Here is a 6000-nt window from a genome sequence, read left to right on the forward strand (position 1 = left end):
ACAAGGAGGATTCATCTCCAGCCGTAAATAAGGAAGGAGAGGGAGATGCTGAGAGGATCCAGCTGTGCTGGGACATTGTCCTTGCTTGCTCCTTGCTTTTCCCATCACGGCTTTTCCCTGTGCCACCAGTATTCGGGTTGTGCAGTGGAGCTGGTCCATCCCTGGACTTTCAGGGTGATTGATGCAAAAATCATCCTGCTCAGGCATCTTTCCAGCTTGGGACAGTGCAGGAACTGGTCTCAGGGGCTGGTGTTTGCAAGGTGACTCAGAACTGAGGTGTGATGTCCACAGGGCATCATCCAGCTGGATGAGGAAGAGCACGGCTGGGGTGGGGAGGGGAGACACTGCTTTTGGGGAGATGCTTCTTTTGGGCCCCATGTTGCCACAATGGCACCCAGAGGCATCATCCCAAGTCACTTGGCAGGGAAGATCTCTTGGAACAGCTTGAAAAGTTGCCCAGGTGAAGAAAGGCATCAAATTGGTGTCTTTTATCCTTTTTTAACTGCATTTTAATTTCTCATTTTCCTTCTGTTGTCATTGCAGGAAATTGTTAGCATGAACAATTATTTGGGAAAAGAACTGATGGATGTCTGGGTTCTGTCCATTCCTGAGCCAGTTGGTTTTGTTTGTTCCCATGAAATGCCTGATGAACTCTTTTTGTCACAAACTGCCGAGCGCATCCTTTCCCCAACGGGGTTTGGAGAGGCACCAAAGCAGAGCTGCTGATGCTCAGAGGAGGGCAAACAAGAGAGGGAAGAGCTGACACTTCCCCTGTACATAAGCCTGAACAAAATAAACCCAAACAAGATGTAAAACCAAATTTAAAATGATAATAAATAAGAGTTGGATGTGATACTGTTCCCTCCTTTCCTTGCTGTTGGATTTTAAAAGGAGCTGGTTGCACAGCCAGCTCTGTGCTCAGGCTCCAGCCTGTCAGCACTGAGACATGATTATGAGAAATTTGAGCAATAGCCAAACCTCAGGTCTGAAAATAAATGACATTTGTGATTTTGGATGTGATCAGAGACACAAAATGCCTCAGCTGATTTACATCCCCCCTCAAGAAAACCTCCATCCTGAGGCAATACTCAAGGAGCAGCACAAAGAACTTCGGTGTGGAACTGTTTGGGTTCAATGCCTTGGTTCTGGTTGGTTTTTAATCAAGGTCATTTTCTTGCAAGGTTTAGGGATGGGTAAATCCATGCAGCTGGAATGGCAGCTGGGCTGGGTGAAGTGCTGAGCAGGTGGGCAGATGGATGGTGCATGGTACTGTGGTGTATTTTGGGGTTAAAAGAGTCTGCAAAAATTCCAGGAGCATTTATGACACTCCCAGACAGCTCCAAAAGCAGGGAAGGGACTGGAATGGACACTTGTGTCCCCAGTAATGTGATTTTTAACTGTTTATGTGACAATTCCAGGGTAGGGACCACAAGGTAATGCAGAGCTATTCCTGCATTTCCACCCCACACTCACAGAAATCTTTCCAGGAATAAAAAAAAAGAGTCAAAAATGACCTGAAGGGAGATAAATAAGGTCACAACAAGGTGACATAGAGGAAATATTTGGGCTTTTCCTGCATGGGTGGTCAGGAAGCAGCTGTGGCTCCAGGTACTGTGGGTGCAGCCCCAGGAGCATCACAGTGAGCCCAGAGGTGACGCTGGTGGTGCCGGTGTCTGCATGTCTGTCATACTCCAGTGAGGACAGAAATGGGAGGGTTAGGGAGGTAGCAGAGGGGGAACAAGGAGAGTCCTAGCAAGTGTTGGGATTTAAAATTCTGCAGTGGAGCTGCTGCCTTGGGCTGTTCCTCACCAGCCCAGGAGGGAGGCCCTGGGGGTTTGCATCCCTCTAAGGAAGTCCCTGTAAAACCCCACTGGGGGAGTTGGTGGCACAGGGAGGTCAGTCAGGGGTGGCCAGGGCAGTGGTGGCCTGCAGGGCCCACCCAGGGCTCCCGGCTGGCTCCAGAGCATCTCCTACAGAGGCTGCAGGGGATGCTGCTGTGGGCTGGGCTGGATGTTCCACCTGCAGATCTGGGGACATTGCATGGAGCTCTTGGGAAATGCAGGGATAGCTTGAGACATCTCTTTCTGAGGTGAAAAGCAAAGTTTCTTCTTGGAATTAGTACCTGGGGTGAGAAAACAGCAGTTTGCTGGATGCAAATGGTCGGAGGATTCAGCCACATGTGGGACATTCATGAGGTTGTGCCACTGAGCAGTCAAAAAGTGTTGGAGCAGCACCCGGGTGAGGATTTAGCTCTGCGTGTTGGCACTGATCCTTGAGCTTCCCAATTCCCCATGGAGAAACCCCCGTGCCCTTTGAGCCCAAACCAAGAGGTGGCTTGGTGAAGGGTTGGATCTTAAATAACATCTTCTAACACCCTGTAACATCTTCTAACATTTTCCTGGCTATTTCCCCTGGGAACCCTTGTTCATTTGTTGCATTGAACAGGAATAGGGAGTTTTATTTGGATGAAGGCACAGAAGTTATTTCATCCTTTCAGGCTGTGATAACTCATCTAATAGCCCTATTACATCCGGCCACGGCACCGCGGCAGGCGTCTGACCACTTGGGGCTGGGCAGACAGGGAGGAGAACAGCAGGATGAGATAATCTATTTTGTCTGTTAAGAAAGAAAAAGGGCTTTTGGCATTAGCAAAAGGCAGGTGATTTAAGAAAATAGCAGAGAGTTGTTAGAAAGAGCTGGATGGGGGTGTGATAGGTGGAGGAATAGAAAAAGAAATGGGGGGATATGGGAGAAATAGGGAGACTGGAGTAAAGGGAAAAGAAGGAAAAAAACCTAGAAGGCAAAATTTTTTTGGGGGTAAAATTGCTTAAAATTCAGCGTGGGGTGTTGTGTCCCAGCACCTCTGCAAGAGCTGTTTGCTGCAGGGAAGGCACTGCTGGGAGCAATGCCGGGGAGGGAGTAATGGGCTCTGTGTCCTGTGGGTTTAATGGGGAAAAAATGAGGAAGTGCTGGCAGCAAAAGATGGTATTCTGAAATAAGTAAAAATTTAAAGGGTTTTGGTGTGGTCCATATGGAGATGCTTGCCCAGTGGTTTGGGCAGGACCAGTGGGTGCTACAGCTCCATCCCTGGGCTCTGGGATAAGGGCTCAGGGCAGCCCCGCTCCCTCAGCCTGCCATGTCACAGAGATATCTGAGAGTCCTGCTGGCTCCTAAGAGATTCAAAGCCCCAAGTCCCATCTCTTTACCCCCAGCCTGGGAGAAGCCATAAGATGTGATGTAGCCACACTAGCTGCGCTTGAGGCTGCTGTCACTGAGCACCCCGGAGCTGAAAACATTTCTCTCTCGAGTGGGAGGGATGGTTGAGGCGGAGACCATTTGCAATCACAGCAAGGCCTATATTTTTCCTGCAAATGACTGTACTTGAAAAGTGATTACTTCATTTTAACTCGATTGCTCCTGCAAGACCGTTGGGGGCTGATGGCACAGGGAGACGGGGCAGGGGACTGCATGCTCATCCTGACAGTGCTCAGGGCGGAAGGAGATGCTTGGGAAGGGTTAGGGGAAAGGATTTGCACCCCAGGAATGGGATAGAGCTTGGTCCTGATGGGTTGTCAATGGTTTCATCCCTGCAGCTGCATGGGGCAATGCCATTTGCCCATCTGTCCTTCCTTTCTCACTGCTTCCCTTTGTTCCTCCTTCCTTCCCTCCATGCAGGGTTAGTCCCAGACCACGCATGATGTGTGCTGTGCCCCCTCCAAACCCATCCTGTGTCCCTGCCTGCACCCCTGGCCCTGTCGGTGCCAGGCAGGTCCCCCCCAGCTCGGGGAAGCAGTGATGCGTTCTTGGCCAAACTTTCCTCCCTTTCAGCCCTGTTGGACAGGTGGATTGAGCTGGATGTGCTGGAGGGGCAATTGTCAGTAACTGGCCTCATGCAGAGCCCTGGGGACAATTCCTGTTTTTCCCCAAACCTGGTCACAACATGAATGCACACCATCCACGTATTCCTCCCTGCATCCCTCCCCACACCCAGCTCCATCATCCTGGGAGGCTCCCCCAAGCCCTTTCCCCAGGGGAGGAGCCCCGGAGAGGTGCCGCCCGCCTGTCCGCCCTGCCCCGGGCCAGTGCCAGCCCTTCGCGGGGACAAGGAGCCTTTGTGGAGCCCCCGTGACCCTCCCGCTCCGCTCATGCGAAATTCGTGCCGTGCCCGCAGTGCGCGGTAGGTCCTGGGTGCATTAATGATCCCCGTGGAGAAGCACGGGAGTGGCAGCAGATGAACCCCAGGCTCACCCGAGGAGACTCCATGGATGGGACTGTTGGAGCAGGACGGTGACCCACAGGGAATGGGGAACAGTTCTGTTGTGATACGCTGGCTGCAACAAAACCCCTTTCTATTGTTTTTTGAAGTGATTGGTTTGGAAGTACAATTCAGGGGTTTAAAAGGTGGTGGAAAGCACAGACCAGTGCTTCAGCAGGCTTGTGCAGCTTAAAAACTCCAGGTTTCCTGGTCAATTCCCCCAGAATCCTGGGAATATCCTGCTTCTGCTTACCCTTGGCTGCATTTCCTCCCTGAACATTTTCAGTTTCCCTGCAGATTTCTCCCCAGTCTGGGCAGAGACTATCCCCAGCTCATCCCTCATCTGCTGCATCACTCAACTCCTCTTCCCAGAAGGATCTGGGGGATTTTTCTCAAAAAAACTCCAGGGGGACCCTGCAAAGTGCACCCTCTGCACCATGCCAGCCCTCTCCCGCCTTTACTGCCAGACATCTAAGCGGCTTAATTCCCTTATTGGGCACTTTTTAACAGGCTTCTAGTGTCACTGGGGAGAGGATTTGTCAGGATCACTCCATGCTCAGTGTGGGGCAACTTGGAGAGGAGTGTCCATCACCCTCTGCTCTCACCCCAGATGTGCTGTCCTGGCTGGGGGACACAAGGTACTGGTCTGGTTTGTCCCCAGATCCATGGGGACAGATGCATCCCTGCAAGAAGTGTCACCATGGTGCTAACCTGCTGGGGGTGCTGCTGGCAGCAACTGGCTGCTTGGGGGCAACTGGGAATGAAAGATAAGCGTTTTGTACCCCCATGGCACAGGCAGGGGTGACACCAGGGACATTGCCAGGAGGAGTATTTGGGGTTGGCAGCTTTGAGGTGACCCCAGATGTGCTGAACCCCTGTCCCAGGGAGGAGGGGGCCAGGCGGGGGCTTTGCAGTGTCCCCAGGTCAGTCCAGTGTCCCCAAGGCTGTGTAGTGTCCCCAGGGCTGTGCAGTGCCATGTGTCAGTGCAGTGTCCCCAGATAATGAAGCCAGCCCAACCAAGGAGAAGCAGCACAGCAGCATCCCTAGGGATGAGCTGAACTTGGATGAAGCTGGCGGGCAGTGCTGTCCTACTTCCGGGGCTGGGAGCTTCCCAGTGAGTTAACCAGGCTCAGCAACACCCAGATACCGTCCCCCGTGCCTCTGTCACCCTGCTGGATGCTGGCAACTGGGTGCTGTCTTTCAGGACAAGACTGAACATTGCAGGGTGATGCCAATGCCCAGGATCCTCCCTGTGTGATTTGGGGTAAGAAGTCCCAATATTTCCAGTGTTGTTCCCTCTGCTTTCCAAGTTTCCCTGTGCCCAGGCAGTTTCCCACCCTGGAGCCGCAGTCGGGGCTAGGTGACCTAAGCACGGATCACACCAGAAAGCTGATGCAAAGTTCCCCTCCTCCTCACCCCAAACCTTTGGGAAAACATTTTCCTCCAGAAATAGGGCCGGAGAGGATGTCAACAAACAAGGGGCCTTTCATCCCCGCTGGCACTGCTGGCAGGGACACCAGGGCTGCCAGTGCTCTGTGCCTGATCCTGTGCACTCAGCTGGGAAAGGGACAGAGATTTTCCTCCTTTTACGTCCTTCCAGGTTTTTCTCCTTTCTGCTCACTCTGAGTTAGATCCTGCACCTCTCTCTGTCACCCCCTTCCCACGCTGGGGGGATGGTGGCTTTGCTGGTTGTCATTAGGGTCTCAGGTGCCACTGCCACTCCCATACAGCCTTGTCCGGCTTTC

The sequence above is a fragment of the Fringilla coelebs genome (assembly GCF_963513975.1).
Source record: "Fringilla coelebs genome assembly, chromosome: 28".
Lineage (NCBI taxonomy): Eukaryota > Metazoa > Chordata > Aves > Passeriformes > Fringillidae > Fringilla > Fringilla coelebs.